The sequence below is a fragment of the Schistocerca serialis genome, chromosome 2 (assembly GCF_023864345.2).
Source record: "Schistocerca serialis cubense isolate TAMUIC-IGC-003099 chromosome 2, iqSchSeri2.2, whole genome shotgun sequence".
Lineage (NCBI taxonomy): Eukaryota > Metazoa > Arthropoda > Insecta > Orthoptera > Acrididae > Schistocerca > Schistocerca serialis.
Window position 1 is genome coordinate 458,603,129 of NC_064639.1, and position 23,575 is coordinate 458,626,703.

Sequence of the window (23,575 nt, forward strand, 5' to 3'; positions counted from 1 at the left end):
GTGCCCTGCAGATCTCCCTGCGGATCTCTTCAGACACGTTGGAAGGTAGCATGTTGACGACTTGCTCAACCGAACTGATGAAGGCTGCAACAGGTACGCTTCTGGGAGTCACTGCAAAGTTGAGGCCCTTGCTGAGTGCTTTTGAGGTGGCCTCATCGAGCTGCTTGTCACTCAGGTTGGTCACTGTCTGTGTGTCCTAATCCTGTTGTACCTTCTTGTTAAGGCGCTCAAACTTGGCCTGTTGACATGCTGTTGATTTCCTCATGGTGCATTCCGCCGAGGACCAGGAGGCACCATCAACCTGGTCCCAGTCCTCATGGGTCAGGGTGGCTGCTATGGAAAGGAGCTAGAGAAGGATGGACAACTTCCATTCCTGGATGTCCAGGTCAAGAGGAAGGCAGATGGCACTTTGGGGCACAGTGTGTATCGTAAGCCCACCCACACTGACTTATACCTTCAAGCCAGTAGCTGCCACCACCCGGCACAGAAGAATGGAGTCTTGAAAACATTAGTTCACAGGGCTCGAGCTCTGTCAGATACAGAAAGTCTGCCCACAGAGATAGAACATCTACAGCTGGTGTTCAGCAGAAATGGATTCTCCTCCACAGACATACAAAGGGCACTTCGTACTACCAGTCAACCACAGGGTACACAAGAGGAGCCAGAGGAGGCGAAGAAGGTGGCATACCTGCCATATGCTGGACCTATTTCTGCAAAGATCAGCAGAATTCTTTCAAAATATGATATAAAGAGTATCTTCTGTCCACCCTCCAAAATTAGGACCATGCTAGGGAGTGTGAAGGACGACCTGGGGCTATGTAAACCAGGCATTTACAACATCCCGTGCCAGTGTGGAAAGTCATACATTGGCCAGACAACCAGGACGGTGGACGTCCGGTGCAAAGAATACCAGAGGCACACCAGACTCAGACAGGCAACAAAATCTGTCATAGCGGAGCACTGTCTGGAGTTCGGCCACTCAATGGACTATAACAACACCAAAATTGTGACACAGACGCCAAGATTTTGGGACAGTGTCATAAAGGAGGCCATCGAGATCAAGGTCACAGACAACCTAATAAACCGAGACAGCGGTTACCAGCTCAGCTCGGCGTGGAGTCCACCTCTGGAGCTTATCAGGGCTCAACGAAATGAACCAACAAACTCCTCAAGAAGTAGTAACACTGCAGGAGTAGCGCCAGGCGGCTGCGGACCGCGAACGCAACTCCCGACGGAGGACGGGCCTCTGACAGCCGCCACGACCGCAGATGATAGACGAGCCGAGCACGGACGACCATCAGAGCACCAGGGAAGTGCCAACACCGCAGGATCAGCGCCAGGTGGGCGCGGACCGCGAATGGAGCTCCCAATAAAGGACAGGCCTCAGAGAGCTGCCACAGATGGAGACCAAGTCGGGCGCGGATGTCTGAGGGAGCACCGGGGAAGAAACAACACCTTACAAGCAGCGCCAGGCAGGCGCGGACCTCGAACAGAGCCCACGACGCGAGACGGGCCTCAGACAGCTGCCACGCCTGCAGATGGCGGACTAGGCGGGCGCGGACGTCCGTCGGAGCACCAGGGAAGTGCCAACACCTCGGGAGCAGCGCCAAGCGGGCGCGGACCACGAATGGAACGCCACATGCGGGTCCGGCCCGAGACAACTGCCACGACCACAGATGGTGGACGAGCCGGGCGCGGACGTCCGTGGGAGCACCAGGGAGGGGTAAAAACCTCAGGAGTAGCACCTGGCGGGCGCGGACCGCAAACGGAATGCCCGACACAGGACAGGCCTCAGAGAGCTGCCACAGATGGCGCCCAAGTCGGGCGCGGACGTCCAAGGGAACACCGGGGAAGAGACAACACATTACAAGCAGCGCCAGACGGGCGCGGACGGCAAAGGGAGCACCCAGCGCCTTCTGGGCATAAATACTGGACAAGATCCTCCAACACGGCAGTCTCAGGTAGCACCTGAAGAAGGCAACGAGTTACGTGGCCGAAATATTGTGCCAGAGTGACACAAACATCCGGCAGTAGACTCGATTGTTCCACATGTGAAGATCTCGCCGGGAAAGCCTGAAGAGTTACAATAACCGTAATTATTTACAAGAGCATAAATACATTTTGGATAAAAGGAGGGTGATTGGTGGGGGGGGGGGGGGGGGGGGGGGGGGATGCAGCGCCACACACCGTTGGGTGGCTTGCAGAGTATAAATGTAGATGTAAATGTAGATGGTGTTGGCTTGGACGAATTCAAGCAGTTCGCTGAAAAACTCTTTTTGAAACGAACTATAGACTGTGCTGTTATCACACAACCATTCCGCTCTCAACAAACCCCACTAAACTGTTTAGTATCAGGACTTTTTTTCATAACTGAGTATCGACCGAGTGACCTGATTGGGCAATGTTTTGTCATGTGGCTACAGTTGGATTCACGAATGATGGCGGTCGAGTGTAGGGTCGTTCAACGCACTTACGTCACACATTCTCTGACTGCCAATGAGCATGCATCAGTGTTCTGAGCATTGTGCTATAAATGTTGTATGCACTGAGACCATATAACGTGATCATAGCGAGTTATTTAGTGAATTTTTATTCCATTTGTTGCGAGTTGTCACGGATGATGGTGGTAAACGACAAATTCTACACAAGCAAGCGAGAGACATTATTTGTAGGATACACGCTTACTTCAAGCGTAAAGCACACGTATGAGCATACCGCAACTGTCGCTTGGAACTGGAAACAATGTATTCCCCATCCCTGTCTCGACCTGTGCAAACTGCCATCGTTCATGGATCTGACTATAGTAATGACAGAATTTTGAGCAAATTTTTTTGAAGAAATGCAACCATCCTTATCTAGGCGATATTTTTGTCGATCAATGCGTTTTTTGGGCGATACAGGCAAATCAAAGTGTGTTTTTATGCACTCATTTTCTTTTAATGTTACTTGTAATAATGTTGACGACTCCGCTGCTTTGGGGAAACAATGAAATACTGCAACGCCAAAGGTCTACCAGTCTACAAATAACGACTCCAATGCTGACATTAAACTGCTATAGACAGCTAATTAGGCTATTTTAGTAGTGTGTACATATTTTTAACTTGCTGTAATGCTAGTGGACGGATGAAAGTCATTTTCCTCTTTTTTTCTTGTTACAAACTTATCCATAACTAAAAACTATCACAACAGCGCACAGCATGAACATAAGAAACTGCAGTGTTTACATTAAATTCAACTGCAAGTAAGGTCTGGACTGATTAACAAAACAACAGCTGAGCTCGAGTAAGCCCAACAATGTACAGTAATTGGTCTTGGCTAAAGTAGAGATGGGAGTTAGCCAATAGCGCGGACCTCTTGACTCGCCCCCCCCCCCCCTCCCCCACCTTTTGGCTACATCCTCGCAAATGGTCAATCATAGGTGGTTTGTAAGGAGCAATAATGCGATCTGCATCTCTATCGTTCTCATTCAGATGCATTAAATTTTGCAAACATTTTACTTACGAGAAATCTGAACCATGTGGAAATACTTAAGGAAACAACGACAATGTACCTGTTAATATGTACTATATTTAGTACTCTGTGGATTGTTATAGGAGAGAAAAAAGAATATGGATGAAACGAGTTTAAAGTGTTTCCATTGTATGTCTCGAGATATCACAAACATGGGAAACGTAAGAACCTGTAAAAAAATAAAAAATAAATTACCATTTCTGTTACATAATAAACTTTTCGGTGCAAGGGAGTTGTAGCATTATTGCTCATCAATATTCAATTGAAGTTTGTCAGTGCTGTCGATGCTGTTTTCGTTCTGAAGAAAAGTTGTCTGCACATTACTTGATTGTTCACAATTCAAACCAACGACAGTGCCTTGCCCAAAGTAGAGAAACAGTGCATAATATCTGACAAGTAGAGCAACCAATGAAAGCTATCATTTCTAGTATGAGGGGCAGTCAAAGGGAAACCGAACACCCGCCACAACGGGACCATGGAATAGTTCGATTCAAAAGTAATCACCACATGCGTTCAGACATTTGTCCCACTGGGAGACGAGACGATCAGTTCCCGTTTCGTAGAACGCGGTCAGCAGCTGCCGGATCGACAACCGCTTCCACTCTTGCACTTCCTCTTTCGACTGAAACCGACATCCACTCATGCCTTTCTTCAGGTCGCCAAAGAAGTGAAATCAGACGGTGAAAGATCCGGGCTGTACGGAGTATGTTGCAGTGTCTCCCAACCAAATCTCTAAAGTGCAGCTGTTGTCTGATCGGCGGCGTGGGGGCGGGCTTTATCGTGCAGCAGGATGATTCCGCAGTTTCTGCAACTTGTCTTCATAGCGCTGCGCATTGATTGTGATTCCACACTCAAGGAAGTCGACGGGCTTCCATTATTCCTGTAGCCTTTTTGACAGGCATACTTGAAGTCTCCAGTTACTTGATAATGCTGGGAAGCCTGCTAAAGTGCTTCCGATGTGTGAAATTGATCTGAGCACTTTGGAACTGTCGAATACTGACAAAGATTCACTCACAAACACTGCAGGATCAGAAGAAATGTTCTCCATCACTGACTTCATAGCTTAAAGTTGCTTATTGTGGAATATCACACTTCCAATCCATGTTGACCACCTTGTTATCACTGGCTACGGATGCAGAGGTACATCAGGTAGCTGCTGCTTGTAGCGTCAAGAACACCTTCTTCACTGCTGATATCAGTGCATTTACTTCTGGGAACTGATTTCTAACTGTCTCTGCCACTCGTTACAATGCATGAGCAGTACATGTAACATGCACTACATTAGGGTAAGATACATTAAGCGGTATTCCTGCTCTCAACATCTCTGTACATCAATAAGACCCTCTCTTCTTTTACGCCATCTGGTCGTAGTACCTTAAGTACATCGTTAATGAATTTAGCAACCTATATAACTATTTGTTGCCTCCAAATGTTTACAGTAAATTAAATAGGGTTTAGATGCAGCCTCAACGTTCAGCTTCCCCACAATTAGATTAGGATGAATCCATATAGCAGATTTGTCAATGTCAGACCTGATTTTTTCTGATATGTCAGCATAGCACGAATTCAGGTAAATCTCCCATTCAATTTAAAATATCATTGTACATCCCATACACTTATCACAAGTTTGCCAGATGACTATTTTACCATCATTGATTAAAGCGCTCTGAATAGAAATCGTTGTTTTCGGCTTTGATGACAACGAAGAAGCAACCGGTGCCGTGGTTAACCTAAATGCAACTGTCTGTTACACATCGTGAAGCGTTAGAGAACAAGCAAGGATAGCGTTTAAAATTAGTCATTTTTGTCTGCATCGAACTTCTGCAGTTAGCTTTTAGCGCAACAGGATTGACAACAGTAAGAGAAACACAATACTAAAACTTAAATTTTTTCCTTTTTTGCTATGCAACGAAAATATATGGGACTTACCAAAATGTATAATAATTCTGCATTAAAATTAAAATTTGTAAAATTAAGTAGCACACTGTGAAATACGTACTATACCTCAAAATAAGTAGAAATATTTTATTAAAATTTTTGAAATACTGGTCCTCTCAGTTGAATTCGTTGAATACACAAGAACAGAATATGTAATTGTGTAAAATCAGGGCTCTGGTGATGATAATATAACATGATGAAACTGCAATCTGTATGTTGGAGATATAAAAAAGCCGTATTCGGGAGGACGACAGTTCAAACCCATGTCCAGCTATCCTGATTTAGGTTTTCCGTGATTTTCCCAAATCGCTTCAGGCAAATGCCGGGATGGTTCCTGTGAAAGGGCACGTCCGATTTCCTTCCCCATCCTTCCCTAATCCGAGCTTGTGCTCCGTCTCTAATGACCTCGTTGTCGACGGGACGTTAAAACACTTAAACTCCACACTATAAAGAAGATATAATGATACCAGTATCTGTAACTGTAACCTGTATGCTGTATACATATTATGATAATGAAAATGTAATTGTAACAAAGTGGTTAAACATGTAAAAAAGCTGCAATAGATGTGCTATGAAAATGTAACGAAAACTTTATTAATGTATTGACTAATGTATCTGAGTTTTTTTGTGATCTGCACCTGTCATATGTGGGGAGGGGTGAGAGGATGGGGTTGGTAAGGAGAGGGGCCGGTGAGGGGGAAGGAGAGAAGGGCAGAGGTGAGAAGATAGGAGTGGTTAGGAGGAGGGATGTGGCACAGGAGAAGTTCAAGGTCAAATTTGATTCAGAATTGGCACTGCATTCCTACTGTTTCGGGTGCCAGAAGGTTGTGTGGAATCAGTACAGTAAGATGTGTCAATGTGGAGATGTGATAGAATGGTAGAAAGTAGCTATCATGTTTGGACACTGTAAATGGATCTGCCTGATTCTTTAGTGTATCAGTGCAGACGGTCCAACATTTCTACAAGGAATGCTGTGCCACTAACAGCCAGTCTGTTTCAAAAGTATGCTGTTCTTCCCAAAACACTCAACATTCCCATTTTGTTGCTATTGTGGTCTTCAGTCTGAAGACTGGTTTGATGCATCTCTCCTTGAAACTCAATTCTGTGCAAGTCTCTTGATCCCTGCACAGCTGCTGTGCCCTACATCCAGATTAACCTGCATCCTGTATTCAAGTATTGGTCACTAACTACATTTTTTTTTATCTCCCTCTACTTTTTTACCTCTGACACTTCCCTCCATTATCAAGTTAAGTATTCCTTGATGCCTCTGGATGTGTTTTATCAATCTATCGCTTCTTTCAATCAATTTGTACTATACATTTCTTTTCTAACCAATTCGATTCACTATCTATGATCTACTCATCTAATCCTCAACATTCTTCTGCAGCATCACAATTCAAAAGCTACTATACTTCGGTTTTCTTTGCTGCCACGTTTAATTTCTATGTAAAGCTACATTCCAAACAAATAATTTTATAAAATATTTCCCAACTCTTATCTTTGTATTAGATGCTCCTATGTTCATCATTTTTACGAATGCTTGTCTTGCTATTATCAGTCTCCTTTTTGTGTGCTCTTTATTTCTATCATCGTCTGTTATTTTGCTGCACAAATGGAAAAAAGTAGCTTACTACTTTGTGCGTCTCATTTCGCTATCTAATTTTGTCAGCATCATCTGATTTAATTCGTCTATGCTCTATTATATTTATGTAACGTTTGTTGATCTTCATCACGTAATCTCTTTGCAAGACCTTGTCCATTGTATTTAACTTATTTTTCAAGCCCTTTGCCGTCGCTGACATAATTCAATTTCAAAGACAAATATTAAAGTTTTTATTTCTACCCCTTGAACTTTAAATCATTTTATAAATATCTTCTTGGTTTTTGTAACTATAGTACTTGTTCAGTTCATAGACTGACCCAAAGCGAAGAAGGTTACAATCTTGTCTCCCTCTGTTCTCAACTAATTCTCCCCAAATGTCTTTCTGCAAGTATTCTGACTGGTTTGGTACAGCATACAACGAATTCCTTTCTTGTGCCAACCTCTTATCTCAGAGTAACACGGGCACCATATGTCCTTAATTATTTGCTGGTTGTATTCCAATCTCTGTCTTCCTCTACAGATTTTACTATCTATAGCTCTCTCTGGTACCATGGAAGTTACTCCCTGATAGCTTAACACATCTGGCCCCTTCAAACCCCACAAACCAACCAACCAGCTTAACACATGTCCTATCATCCTGTCCCTTCTCTTTTCTTCAAAAGTGTCTCTAATTTTCCTATTTACAGCATCTATATTTCATATAGTTATGCATGCTTCTATAATTCTGCATTTCCCTTCTAGCCGTTCTCTTTTTGCAACTTTGACATAATGTCAATCATATTTTTTACGCGACCTCATTAGAATTTGTCTCTTTCATTCTACTAAGTTTTTATATTTTCTTCTTTTATCAATCAACGTTAATACCGCATATACTATCCAAGGATTTCTGTTAGGTTTTTCCGGTTTTTTCTTTGCTTCTTTTATTATTTCATCACTCACGAAAGGAAGGAAGGAAGAAAGAAAGAAAGATAAGCTAAGCTAAGAGTTTAAGTCTCAGCGACAGCTAGGACGTTAGAGACGGAGCACAAACTCGGATTCTTTGAAGGACGAGGAAGGAAATCGATCGCGCCCTTACAGAGGAATCGTCCCGGCATATTTTCCTGGAGCTATTTAGGAAAATCACGGTAAACCTAAACCTGGCTGGCATGACACAGATGTGAATCGTCGCCCTCCCGAATGCGAGTCCAGTGTGCTAAAGACTGCACCAACTTGCTCCGTTTCATCTCTCAAAGCTAGCCTTATCTCTGTGATTGAACGGTGTCCCGGGTTCGATTCCCGTCGGGGTCAGGGATTTTCACCTGCCTCGAGATGACTCATCATTCCATCATTGTTCATGAAATTGACGATATTGGACTGAGCAAAGGTTGGGAATTTGTACGGGCGTTGATAACCGCGCAGTTGAGCGCCCCACAAACCAAACATCAACATCATCATTTGTGATTGAATTTCTTTGTCCGGTTTCCGTTTATCACTTACAGCTGAGAATACGGGCTAGGATCTCAATAGTTCTGTGCTATAAGAAGAGGTAACTGGAAGAAAGCTCAGCAAAAAGTCAAGAGATAGCGATGTGCACATTTACAGGTGATGGTAGTATCGGGCGCACGAGACATAAAAGGGCAGTGCGTTGGCGGAGTTATCACTTGTATTCATATGATTATGATTCCTGTGGAAAGCTTACCGACTTGATTATGGCTGCACGACGGGAATCAACAGACTGAACGCGTTGTTGTAGTTGGATCTAGACGCCTGTGACATTCCATTTCCGAAATCGTTAGAGAATTCAGCATTCTGAGATCCACAGTGTCAAGACCGTGCCGATAATAGCAAATTTCACGCGTTATCTCTCACCATAGACAATGCAGTGGCCGACGGCCTTCACTTAACGACTGAGAGCAGCGGGGTTTTCGTGGAGTTGTCAGTGATAAAAGAGAAGCAACATTGCGTGACGTGACAGCAGAAATCAATGTGCGTCATATGACAAACGTGCGAGGAAATGTTGTGTTAACCGTCTATGGCAGCAGACGACTTACGCGAGTGCCTTTGCTACCTGCACGAAATCGCCTGCAGCACGTCTCCTGGGCTGCTGAACGTATCGGTTGGACCCTAGACGACTGGAAAACCGTGGCCTGGTCAGATGAGTCCCGATTTCAGTTGGTAAGAGCTGACGATAGGGTTCGAGTGTGGCACAGACACCACGGAGTCATGAGTCCAAGTGGTTGGCGATAGTTCCATTACGATATGGGCTGTGTGTACTTGGAATGGAGTGGATCCTTTGGTATGTTCGGCTACTTAGAGACAATTTGAAGCCGTTCATGGACTTCATGTTCCCAAACAACGATGGAATTTTTATGGACACAGTGCACCATGTTACTGGGCCACAGTTGTTCGCAACTGGTTTGAAGAACATTCTGGACACTTCGAGCGAAAGGCTTAGCCACCCAAATCTCCCGACATGAATCCCATAGAACATTAATGGGACGTAATCGAGAGGTCAGTTCGTGCACAAAATCCTGCGCCGCCAACACTTTCACAATTAGGACGATTACGGAGGCAGCATAGCTCAGTATTTCTGCAGGGGACATCTAGCGATTCGTTGAGTCCAGGGCGCATCGCGTTGCTGCGCTTCGCTGGACAAAAGGCGGTCCGTCACGAAATTAGGAGGTATTCCATGGCTTTTGTCACCTCAGTGTACTGTTTTCGAGAGCAGTACTACGTGAGAAAAACAACACTGTGTCACCGAAAAAGTCTCCCTTACAGGCATCTGTGCATTTTTAATAGATCGGAAAATAGATTTCTAAACAGATCATAAGGCCCTGTCATTTCAGAGAGACTAGGGGTAACCTAAAGGCGTTTGCCAAGAGGGGCGATAATCTTACAGTATCAGAACTGAAAACCGTGGTGTGACCATTGTTTCAACGGATCTTGAGTTTCTACGTGTAATTGGTGGGCCGACGTTTAATTACTTGGAAATCACGGTTTTCTAAACCTGTGACTAGTAAAAATCCTGGAACACCAGTGAGTTGCTCGTGAATTTCAAACGGTTGCAAGCTATTTTGGCCGGTTACAAGACAACTTCTGCCTAAGAAACATGATGTGGATTTTTTCAAATTATCTCACGTTCATCTTGAAACATTGCACATCATATAACAGACTCTGTCAGCTACATTGAGGCTTCATAACTTGTCAGCTGTGGCCGACCAGAAACCACAAACGTTTCGACAGAACTCTAGGCGATATTCCGATACTTGTTGTTTCGTACTCTGGAACATCTTCGAATAAACATTTTTTCACCTCACCGAATGCCGGCCGTGGTATCTAGCCTTTCAAATGACGAGAGTTGTGTGCATCTGTCGGAATTATCTAGACCACTCCAAATAACTTTCTCTCCGGAAGCAAAAAATGTATCAATCAAATGTTGTTTAGCTGACAGGAGAACATTAATCGGCATGATTATCTTTCTTGTACCTTTCTTCGTCACGAAGATGTGTACAGTGTGAATAGTAGTACATCTTTTTCAAATAACATCCTACATTTTTATTCGGTATTCTACTTCCTCCCCTCAAGAGCTATTCAAAAACGTATCACAATGTACCGTTCGCGTAAACATGACATTATTAAAAACATAACACAAAACTGACTTTGACTGTACTGTACTAACACACAGTGCAGCTATCAGTGGTAACGTAACGGATCCACTTTCTGGAGTTGACGCAAATAAATCGAAACACATGGAAATTCACACCGGCCCTTACTATTCTGCTAGCTTACATTCTCCATCGATATAAGTAGCTTTTCTACCACCTCCTCTTTGCCGTACATTGTATTCACACACACCTTCATCTGAAGACGGTCGACTGAATGACCGGCATGTATTTTCCTTTTGTTTTCGTTTGTTTACTACCAGGTCTAGCTAGTGGGCGAATTACGTTACCACGGGTACTTACACTGTGTGCTAATACAGGGGAGTCAATGTCAGTTGTGTGTTCTGTTTTTAATAACGTCATGATTACGTGAATAGTGTGACACGCCTTTGAATAGATCTTGAGAAAAGGAAACAGACTATCAAATAAAAAATATAGGATACTGCTTAAAAAAGACGTACTGCTGCTCATATCTTCGTAACGAAGAAGTTCACGAGTAAGACAATCATACTGATTAATATTCTCCTGGTAGCTAAACAATCTTTCTACATCTACATCTACATATCTACATATATACTCCGCTAGCCACCAAGCGGTGTGTGGCGGAGGGCACAATTCGCGCCAGTCATATTTCCCCCCCCCCCCCCCCCCCCTCTGTTCCACTCGCGGACCGCGAGAGGGAAAAACGACTCTCTGAACGCCTCAGTACGAGCTCTTATTTCCCTTATCTTTGCTGCACACATTTCTTTTTTTTATTTTTCTTCGTCAAAAAGCTATCCTGCAGGGCTGTCCACAAATCAGTAAGAGTACGAGGGAGTGGAGATCTCTTCCGAACAGCACGTTGCAAGGCATCGCAGATATGCTCAATAATGTTCATGTCTGGGGAGTCTGGTGTTCATCGGAAGTGTTTAAACTTAGGAGAGTGTTTCTGGAGCCACTCTGTAGCAATTCTGAACGTGTGGGGTGTCACATTGCCCTGCTGGATTTGTCCAAGTCCGTCGGAATGCACAACGGACATGAATTGATGCAGGTGATAAGACAGGATGCTTACAAACGTGTCATGTGTCAGAGCCGTATCTAGACATACTAGGTGTCCCATATCACACCAACTGCAGACGCCCCACGCCATTAAAGAGCCTCCACCAGCCTGAACATTCCGCCGCTGACATGCAGGGTCTATGGATTCATGAGGTTGCCTCCATACCCATACACGTCCATCGTCTTGATACAATTTGAAATGAGTATCATCCGACCAGGCAACATGTTTCCAATCATAGACAGTACAATGTCGGTGTTGACGGGCCCAGGCGAGACGTAAATCTTTGTGTCGTGCAGTTATCAAGCGTACACGAGTGGGCCTTCGGCTCCGAAAGCCCGTGTCGATGCTGTTTCGTTGAATGGTTAGCACGCTGATACTTGGTGATGGCCCAGCATTGAAATCGGCAGCAATCTGCGGAAGAGTTACGCTTCTGCCACGTTGAACGATTTCGCTTCAATCGTTGTTAGTCCTGTTCTCGCAGGATCTTTTTTCGGCCACAGCGATGTCGGAGATATGATGTTTTACCGGATTCCTGATATTCACAGTACACTCGTGAAATGTTCGTACGGGAAAATCCCCACTTCATCGCTCCTCGGAGATGCTGTGGCCCATCGCTCGTGCGCCGACTATAACACCACGTTCAAGATCACTTAAATCTTGATAACCTGCCATTTTAGCAGCAGTAACCGATTTGTCAGCTGTGCCACTTGTTTTTCTTTATTGGATTTCGATTCCCCCAGAGAGAGAGAGGGTGGGGGGCCAGACTGGCAGCAGCTCAATAGGTCGCTCTGCAGCCTACAGAAAAGGTAAAAAACAGAATTTGGAGTTATGAGAACAATAAAAGCAGGCGATAAAACGTGAATTGTTAAAAGATGCGAAGAAAATATAAAAACAAACGGTTGGTGATGCTGAATAAAGCACATAGTAAATAGACAGGCACAATTAAAAAACGCTGCGACAGTCTGGTTTGTGTTCGCACTAGATAAAAAAACACAACTACGACAATATGGTGGCTGTTCGCAACACTTACAGGGGACACACAACACTGAACACTCACTTAAAACAGCACTATAGAGGCGACACGGCGGCAGGTGGGGGGAGGGAGGACCCGGACCAATGAGGGGAATAAAAGTGGGGGAGGAGAGGAAAAGGAAAAAAGGGGGAGCCGAGGGTAGGTGGGGAAAAACAGGATGGAAGGAGGGGGAGAGGGAGCCCAGGAAAAGGACAGAGGAAGGGAGGGGGAGGTGGGGATCAGAGTTGATAGGAGGGATAAATGGAGGGAGAGAGGGAATCATTTGGGAGGGGGAGTTGATGGAAGCCACCTTGGGAAAAGAGATGAAGGGTGTAGTGGTGGAGGGTAGGGGGGACACAACGGTGAAGGGGACACAACGATGAAGGCACAGCAGAGGGTGGGGGCTGGAGAGGAGAGGAGCAACCAGGGGATGAGGGGGATCAAGTCAGTGGGAGGTGTAGAGGATGCAGATATGTTCAAGGAAAAGGAGCAGATAGGGGAAAGGGATCAGGTTGTAGAGGATCTGTGTGGGGGACAGGATGTGTGTATGTAAGGCGAGGCAGAGTGCATGGCGCTTGAAGATCTGGAGGGACTTATAGAATTTGGGGAGGGGGGTGGAGATCCTGGTGGGACTGGCATAACAGAGGATGGGACGGATTAAGGATTTATAGGTGTGAAGGATGGTAGAGGGGTTCAACCCCCATGTCCGGCCAGAGAGGAGTTTGGGGAGTCAGATGCAGTAGTAGGCTTTGGATTGGATAGAGCAGAGGTGAAGGATCCAGGTGAGGTGACGGTCAATGGTGTGGCCAAGATAGGTGAGGGTGGGGGAGAAGTGGACAGGATGGGGGTAGATGGTAAGGGAAAAATCAAGGAGCCGGAAGGAGCGAGTGGTGCGACCTACGATGATTGCCTATGTCTTCGGAAGGATTGATTTTCAGGAGCCACTGGTTACACAATGTGGCAAATAGATCAAGGTGATTCTGGAGAAGGCGTCGGGACCGCTGAAAGGTAGGGATGAGGGCAAGGAAGGCGGTGGCATTGGCATACTACAGGAAGTGTACTGCAAGAAGGGGGGGGGGGGTTGGGGCTTATTTGCCGTGTACTGGAGGTAGAGGAGAGTGCAGAGGACATAGCCCTAGGGCACACCGGTGGAGGGGTAGAAGGTGCAGGCATCGGCGTTATGGATGGTAACATAGGAGGGGTGACGGGAGAGGAAGCAGGCAAACAGATGGACATAGTTGACAGGAAGGGTGTAGGTCTGGAGTTTAAACGGGAGATCGGGATGCCAGACACAGTCGTAGGACTTTTTGAAGTCGAGGGAGACAAAAATGGTGGAGCGATAGGAGTTAAGCTGGAGGGAAAGGAGATGAGTGAGGTGTAGGAGTTGATCATTGGCAGAGAAGGAAGGTCGAAAGCCACATTGGGTGTTGGGGAGGAGGTGGTGTCGGCGGAGATGGTGATGGATTTGCCGGGTAAGGACAGATTCCAAGAGCTAGCTGAACACCAAGGTGAAACACATAGGGCGATAGGAAGAGGCATCAGGTGGAGGTTTGTTGGCTTTGGAGAACTTCAGGATACGAGAGGTTTTCCACAGGTCAGGGTAGAAGTCGGTGGCAAGGATTATGTTGTAGAGGGTGGCAAGGACTGCAAGGAAGGGGGGAGGGCAGTGTTTGAGATGGCTGGAGGTAACGCGGTCGTGGCCAGGAGCGGTGTTGCGTTTAGCGCGGAGTGTGAAGCTGATGTCCTATGATGGGAGTGTTAAGTTCAGATGGTGGTGCGTGGCCCAAGTACTGGAAGCTAGGAACAAGGGGATCAGCTGTGCCAGACACTTGTCTTATATAGGCGCTGCCGATCGCAGCACCGTATTTTGCCTGTTTACATTAATTTATCTGTATTTGAATACGCATGCCTATACCGGTTTCTTTGGCGCTTCAAAATATGTATATGCTCGGCAGCCTAGTTTGATACATCGAAAGATTTTCCATCTTATGCCTCTCGTCATAATCCGGCATATATTACAAGCTAGCCAAGACATGCACCGAGGTGACAAAAGTTATTGGATAACGATTATACACAAATACATATGGCACTAGTATCGCGTACAGAAGGTTTAAATGACGTTGTCTCTTCAAATACTGAGCTCGGATACGTCTGAAACTCTTCTCACACGTTCGATCTCTACATTTCCTTCACAAAGAGTCCATAAAAGAAAATCTTTAGTTTCGTAAGACACATAGATGCATTCGTAGCACGGAACGTCCGATTCTCGCAGTCGATATATCCGTTCACCACAATATCAATTCGTCGCACCCACAATAGAGTTCTGCATTCATTGCTAAAGCCTTATTGTATTGTATCCCTATGCTCATTAAAGTGCACCGTAGACCACATATAACATTAGAGGCAACAACCAATTTGTTCTATTTGCCAAAGCCGATGGAAATGTGTAATATTCAAAATTTTATCGTACACTGTATGGTAGTTCCTGTAAGAGAATCCATCTGTTGGGCATACAAACGGTCCGTAGCCCAACAGCTATCCAAAAGACTTGACCCTACATTTCTATCATCAACAAAACCCGAGCTATGAGCCCCGGAAAAATCCCATTTCCATAGAAGGCCTTTCGGACCACGTTGGAAGCGCATGCTGTCGCATTCGTATCGATTATCTTTTGTTTTGCATACAGGTGACTGAAAAAATTGCTGATGAAAATTTAAAACTTCCTCTTTATAGGTAAGTCTGCCACTGTTTCCACTTTTTGCAGTAATCTGCTTCTGGTCAATCATGAGCTTTTGTTTAGCTTAATTTAAGCTTTTTTTGTCCTTTAAATTGGATCTTGCTTCTCTTTAAATCGGCCTTCATATATTTGTTCAACGCTCCACGAAGTTTTGAATACTCTTTCATGTCACCATCAGATTGAATTCTCAGTTTAAGTAAGTTTCTAGTTTTCTCACTAAATTTTCTATATATATATATATAATGGTAATGAACGAGTTCAGATTCTTGCAATAATAGAAATGGGCCATAGGAAGTCTTTAGTGAACAGTCTTTGCAGTAATAATTGTATACTGCTGCCAAAAGCAGTGGACCTTATTGTCGTAAATTTCTGTGTATAATTCATATATTGGTATGCAAAACTTAAGGACGAAAGTAACTTTCGCCTGATATGTAACTGTCAAGCAGCATAGTTCGATGAATCGTGGACTACACATAGAAATAACTGCTGGAGAATAGTAAAGGAGATAACTGAAAGAAATACACAATGAGATGAACAGAAATGACATCAAACAATAATTACAGTAAAGTCACAGCCATTTATGTTTACCTCTGGACATTACAAAAGCCAGGACATGGTTCTTAATAGGGTGTGTGATCACCACCGACGGCAATGTATGTTCTGAAACGTGCTTCCATACTGGCCACGGGGCTACTTAGTAGTTGTTCCACTAGTGTGATTGACAACTGCTGATGGTCGTTGGTGCATGTTGCCATGCCGCAGTACGTCTCCCCAATGCATCCCACACGTGCTCGATTGGATTTAAGTCGGGAGAATGGGTAGGCTGGTCCATTCGTCAAATATGTCTCGTTCCAAGAGCTCCTCCGCCCGCGTTGTTAGATGTCATCGCGCACGGTCAGCAATAAAAATGAGGTCAGGGCCGAATGCACCCCTCAAAGGACGCACATGGGGTAGGTGTACAGCGTCACAATAATGTAGATCGGTTAGTGTACCGACTTCCAAGATCATGGTCAGTACGCCCATGGAAATTGTGACACCATAACACCTATACCAACAGAACGATCATGTTCGACAAAGCTGGATGCACCCTCATGTGGCTAAAGGTGGAAACACGTAATGCACCCAGAAACACTCTCGAGCATGATCGTTTTGGTGGTCCACGTATTATGGTGTGGAGAGCTGTAATGTTGCATGAGCGTACTGATTTGCAAATCTTTGAACACGGTACGCTCACCGCTCAACGTTGTTATGACATTGTACTCTTCTCCATCTACATTTACATCTACATATATACTCCGCAATCCACCATACGGTGCGTGGCGGAGGGTACCTCGTACCACAACTAGCATCTTCTCTCCCTGTTCCACTCCCAAACAGAACGAGGGAAAAATGACTGCCTATATGCCTCTGTACGAGCCCTAATCTTTCTTTCTCTCTTATCTTATCTTTGTGGTCTTTTCGCGAAATATAAGTTGGCGGCGAACTGCAGTCAGCCTCAAATGCCGGTTCTCTAAATTTCCTCAGTAGCGATTCACGAAAAGAACGCCTCCTTTCCTCCAGAGACTCCCATCCGAGTTCCTGAAGCATTTCCGTAACACTCGCATGATGATCAAACCTACCAGTAACAAATTTAGCAGCCCGCCTCTGAATTGCTTCTATGTACTCCCTCAATCCGACCTGATAGGGATCCCAAACGCTCGAGCAGTACTCAAGAACAGGTCGTATTAGTGTTTTATAAGCGGTCTTCTTTACAGATGAACCACAACTTCCCAAAATTCTACCAATGAGCCGAAGACGACTATCCGTCTTCCCCACAACTGCCATTACATGCTTGTCCCACTTCATATCGCTCTGCAATGTTACCCTCAAATATTTAATCGACGTGACTGTGTCAAACGCTACACTTCTAATGGAGTATTCAAATATTACGGGATTCTTTTTCCTATTCATCTGCATTAATTTACATTTATCCATATTTAGAGTTAGCTGCCATTCTTTATACCAATTAAAAATCCCTCCCTTTTTAGAAGTACATTTGTTTCTGACTTCATGTTTATGGATGACAGTTCGCGACCGCATCGGTTACCGCAGGTGTAGGAACTTTTCGAACGAGAGAATACACGGCGAATAGACTGGCCTGCCTGTCCCTCGACTGAGATCCTATCGAGCACGTGTGGTGAGCTTTGGACAGACTTATTACAGGACGTACACGTGTACCGAAGACTATCCAGCAGTTTTCAACCGCGATAGTGGAGGAACGGAACGCTCTACCGCAGGAACTCATCACACCCCTAATAAGAATGATCTCCGGCCTTTTGTAACGTCCAGGGGACCATCAGAAATGGCTGTGGCTTCAGTGTAATTGTTGTCTTTGAATAAAAGTGTAATTTCTGTTCGTCTCATTGTGTATTTCTTTCAGTTGTCTTCTATAGCATATTATAGCAGTTCTTTCTACGTACAGTCCAAGTTTGAACGATCTGTGTAAATTGACAGTACCACATCGTGCAAAAGTTACTTTTGTCCTTAGATATTGCTCACCAGTGTATAATCCGAGAGGAAAGTGACACGCTCTTTGTAGACAGACCTGCAGCAGTGTTCAACAGTTCTGAGTCCGGTCTAAAAACTACATTCGTCCAGCTCTGTTGTCATGCCGGTGCCTAGTTTCCAGTAATCCTTCTGGAATTCCACTGACGTCGTAGTCACGAGATTAAATCCGTCTAAAGCGCTCGCTCTGTGTACACGCGGTTAAATCAGTCTCAAGGCGAGAAGACGATATGATGCAACAGGTTCGTTGCAAGATTTGGCAGCACTGCTGCCCAGTAATCCCAGGCAGATATGTCCAGCCCCAGTGGTGCAGTTCTGAAAGCCATTTTCATGTAACAACTTGAGCTCCTAAAAGACAAAACTTTGAATAGAATTTACCATAAAATGACAATTTGGGAAGCAATAATATGATATATAATTTTTTTTATTTAATAGACTTGATCTTAAAGTTTTTTAAACAGAGTTACCTGTTTCGGTTGTACAATAGCTATCTTCAGAATTTCTCGTTCTGCAGCACAGAAACAAGTTATAACCATGAAAAAGTAGTATTATTTTTACATGGTTGTGACTTGTTGCTGTGCAACAGAATGAGAGATTTTGAAGATGGTTGCTGCGTAAACAAACCGATAATTCTTTTCAAAAACTTTGCGATCAAGACAATTAAATAAAAAGCTTTGTTTGCTAGAAGTTTCAGTCTCGCTGATCAGAGTAGCTGAGGATCAGAGTGGCTGAAACTGGTAACAAATAAAGATTTTGGTATCGGTAGCTCATAATGTGACATAAATATGCCTTCCTTTGAGTGTGGGAGAGTGTTTAAACAGTTATTTACAGACAGCAAAAGAAATATTTATTAAAAGTTGTCTGGTCTTCATAGCGTGTAATTTATCGAATTCAGTCTCCTCAAGGGGTAAGTTTCTGTACCTTAGTACTGGAACAAGTAATCCAAAACGTTTAAGGCGAGTGGTAGAGATGGTTCCTCGAGGCAAGCACTGTTAATTTCCAAAATAAGCTTGCTATTTTGACCTGACGAAACTCCTTACGTCTGGCCACAACTGCAGGTTCTTTGATTACTCTGGAGGAAGGTTCTTCACATTAAAACACATGAAATATTAGTTCACATTATTACACAAACGAATAAAAAAATTTACTTAGCTTTGACGCAGGAATACTGGATAACTTACCAGTTTCATGGATTAGGAAAGCATCACTAATTAACAAACTGTTCTCCTGAGGTACGATGTGCAACATTGATACAGGTATGTTTCTGTTCGAAGTTTTAACTGTCACTGTCCTACTCGCTGATGTTGACTGCTGTAGCTGAGGTCTCGAACTGGGCAGAGCTCTTGCTAACTCGACACTATATTGACCTCAGTGTGAGGGCGCTGCTATGCTCAGAGGGGAGGTGTGGTCCTTTGTAGCGCCTCCCATACGTCGTTGTGGGTTGCAGCGAGTGCTCGATAATATCTGCGATATCGATTTGCATTGGCAACTTCGGTGTGGCAACGCAATCACTTACCCATAACGACTTCCGCAATACGCTTACATTCCTGTATGAATTATATAATTTTTACATATTTTTGTACATTCTGTCCAAGAATAAAGATGTCAGGTTGAACAACTTTACACCTTAAACATCCTGGAAGATTAAAACTGTGTGCTGGACCGAGACTCGAACTCGGGACCTTTGCCTGTTGCGGGCAAGTGCTCTACCATCTGAGCTACCCAAGCACGACTCAAGCCCCGTTCTCACAGCTTTACTTCTGCCAGTACCTCGTCTCCTACCTTCCAAACCTTACAGAAGCTCTCCTGCGAACCTTGCAGAACTAGCACTCCTGAAAGAAAGGATATTGCGGAGACATGGCTTAACCACAGCCTGGGGGATGTTTCCAGAATGAGATTTTCACTCTGCAGCGGAGTGTGCGCTGATATGAAACTTCCTGTCAGATTAAAACTGTGGTCCTTTGCAGGTCCCGAGTTCGAGTCTCGGTCCGGCACACAGTTTTAATCTGCCAGGAAGTTTCATATCAGCTCACACTCCGCTGCAGAGTGAAAATCTCATTCTGGAACTTTGCACCTATCGATCATAGCATATACGTCATTGTATGATTTGCTTCATGCCTACACAGCGCTAGCAGGCACAACGTTACGAACGAAGACACATTAAGTGTTCTGTTTGATTATAATTTCAGCATTCTGTATGTATTTCATGGTAATACACAAGTATAATGGTTTATCAGTCAAACATGTTGTTCTCACTTCTTGAAGTGATGCATTTCCATGTTATATTCCATGCAATCAGCCACGAGTGTTTTCCTCCACACATTTCCTTATTCCGTGCCAATGGTCTTGCTGCAGTGGTAACACCGGTTCTCGTCAGATCACCGAAGATAAGCGCTGTCGGACTTGGTTAGCACTTGGATGGGTGACCATCTGGGTCTGCCAAGCGCTGTTGGCAAGTGGGGTGCACTCAGCCCTTGTGAGGATAACAGAGGAGCTACTTGTTTGAGAAGTAGCGGCTCTGGTCACAAAAAACTGACTACAGCTGGGAGAATAGTGTGCTGACCACACGTCCCTCCATGTCCGCATCCAGTGAGGCCTGTCGGTTGAGGATGACACGGCAGTCGGTCGGTCCCGTTGAGCCCTTCGAGGCCTGCTTGGGCGGGGACTTTTCCTGACCCCTATTCTCCTTCGTATAAGAACGAAACAGATGGAAAATATGTAAATAAACTGTTTATTATTTCAAAAGTAGTCGCAATAACGGATAATACATTTATTACACTGTGAAATATGACGATCGGTGCCTTAATGGAAAATATTTGCGATTGCCTACGAAACCATGATTGTGTCCAGGCAAGCACCTCTTCATCCGGAGCAAATAGACGGCTGCGTATTTCTTTCTTCAGGGCTCCAAAAATATGGATATTGCATGGGGAGATATCGGGACTGTATGGGGGACGCGTCAGGGCTTCCCAGCGAAACTTTTGCAGCGTACTCGAAACAACTTTGGCAACATGTGAACCCGACGGTAAGCTCTTACACATCCTCCATACTGTACGATTTGTACCCAAGCGATTTCATTTTTTGGAGCGCTGAATAAAGACATTCGTGGTCGTCGATTTACTTCTGACGAAGAAGAGCACTCCTAGGTACAATCGTGGTTCCATAGGCAACAGCAAATATTTTCTCATGAAGGCACTGACCGTCTTGTCTCACAGTGCGACGAATGTATTAAAAGTTATTGCGATTACTTTTGAATAATAAACACTATACTTACTTTTTTTCCATCTGTGTCGTTTTCATCTCACTATCCCTTATATTAAGGATCTGTCGGGACCTCTCTTCCTGTCTTCCCAATATCCACTCCAATACCTTTTCCTTAGATACTACCGACTGGACCCATATGCTTATACCCACACCTTACTACCTCTCTTAACACCTAACGTTTTACATTTCCGAAAACAGACATTTTTTCCCAGTGCACGTCCTTAAACTTTTAATGCAATTACAAAGCCTTTTTTCTAAGACCATAGTTTCTACAACTTGTTTTAAATGCATTATTATTGTTTTTATTTCACCTTTTAGCTTTTTTCATTTTAATATAAAAATCTAAGAAAATCAGGTTTCTTTTATACAAAACCTTTACACCATGAATAGTTCCAGAAACTTTAAATCGTTTGTAAATATTTTTCACGTTTTAATATTTGTTTTACTGTCATTATTAAACAGGCCGTTTTTCGCATTGTTTTTTGCTGCCAAGGCACTTTCAGCACGTCGTGTCGTACGGTCAAAGACAGATGCGACGAACATAAACGTCACACGAGGTTGGGTCAGCCAGAGAAATCTGCGGTTGCTGAACATTGCCTTGACACGGGGCACGGCATGAATTATGAAGAAACCAAGATCCTCTCGCATGCTTCCACATACTGGGACTCCATCATCAAAGAGGCGGTCGAAATACGTATAAGCAGTGACCTAATAAACAGAGACACGGGGTTTCACCTGAGCAAAGCCTGCGAACCAGCCTTGGCGGCACTAAGCAATCGTCAACCACAGATTAGCAACCGCACCGAGTCAACGCAGATGGGAAGCCTTAGCGTAGATGCTTAAATCGCGCGCCAACACCTCGCGCGCGCGCGAACGGGGTCCGTCGCTCCCGGCCGCATTTTCCCGCGCCGCGGCGCGCTACCGCAGACCGCGACCCGTTTCTCCAGCAGAGGACTCTGGTATTCGACGCTGTCTACGATTGGTCTTCGATGACGTTATGCCCCGCTGGCGCCTGCGCTGTTCTAGAAAGCCAGCATATAAATTGGCGCGTTTCTCAGCGACGCGACAGTAGCACCTGAAGATGGCGGACAGTTGTCTCGCTGAAATATTGTGCGGTTTCTACAATATTATCCGGCGTAAGTCCAGGGAACCTATCAAGCATATGTAGATACCTGTTGGTTTTCGTTCAAAATTTTCATCCCTGGTGTTGGTAATGCTTGACATCTCATTCTGTACCATTATGGCGTTTAAGTCTTTCCACAAAGTTCAGATATATCGAAAGAATTGATCGATACCAGCCGACATTCCAGTTCATCCTATATATGATGATAGGATTCAGGTCACGCCTTTCTGTAAGTCAGTCCAGCAAATTCATCTAGTTTTCTTCGATCCGCGATATTGCGAGCTAAGCTCGTAGACCGCAGCATTATCAGGCTGACGACTGGTCCAAATTGTTACGAAAGTGTAGGTAGCACGATATAGAGTAAAAGTGATGAAATGAAATAGAAATTCTGACATCGCCCACAATCAGTCATTGAAATGAATTCAATGACTACAAGTGAAAATTTGTGCTGGGCTGGGACTCAAGCCTGAATTTCCCGCTTTATGCAAGCGATCGCCTTAACTGCTTCGGCTATCCGAGTACATTTCTCATCCAAACCAAATTCCCAACTTGTGACACACTACTTGCGTAGCGCCCCCTGTCCACCATACTCACTGCTCGCAGCCTCACATTCATCGCCGCAAGAGTTCGGGAGAGATTTTGCAGGCGCACAGAAGGGATCATAATAGCCGTCAGGGCGCATACATTTACAATATATGTGGTGTCTGTTCTTTCGGATATGTCCCGCTGCGGCACAAATTTTCACTTGTCGCTACCGAACTCATTTCAATGCCCGGTTGCGGCAGATGTCAGAATTTCTACTTCACTTCATCATGTACTCGTATACACTGATCAGCCAGAACATTATGACCACCTACCTAATAGCCGGTATGTCCATCTTTGGCACGGATAACAGTGGTGACGCATCGTGGCATGGAAGTAATGAGGCCTTGGCAGGTGGCTGGTGGGAATTGGGGACACATCTGCACATACAAATCTCCTAATTCCCGCAAATTCCGGGGAGGAGGGGGGGGGGGGGGGGAGGGCGATGAGATCTGACGCCGCGTTCAGTCACATCCTAGATGTTTTCGATCGGGTTCAGATCGGGTGAGTTGGGGGGGGGGGGGGGGGAAATGCATCAATTGGAACTCACCAGTGGGTGTTCCTCGAACTACGACATTATAT

The 23,575-nt window shown here is 44.7% G+C and overlaps 1 pseudogene; it reads left to right on the forward strand.

The window, feature by feature from the left end:
- Positions 1 to 20,360: 20,360 nt before the first annotated feature.
- Positions 20,361 to 20,479, forward strand: LOC126459395 (5S ribosomal RNA; annotated as a pseudogene).
- The last annotated feature ends 3,096 nt before the right edge of the window (positions 20,480 to 23,575 follow it).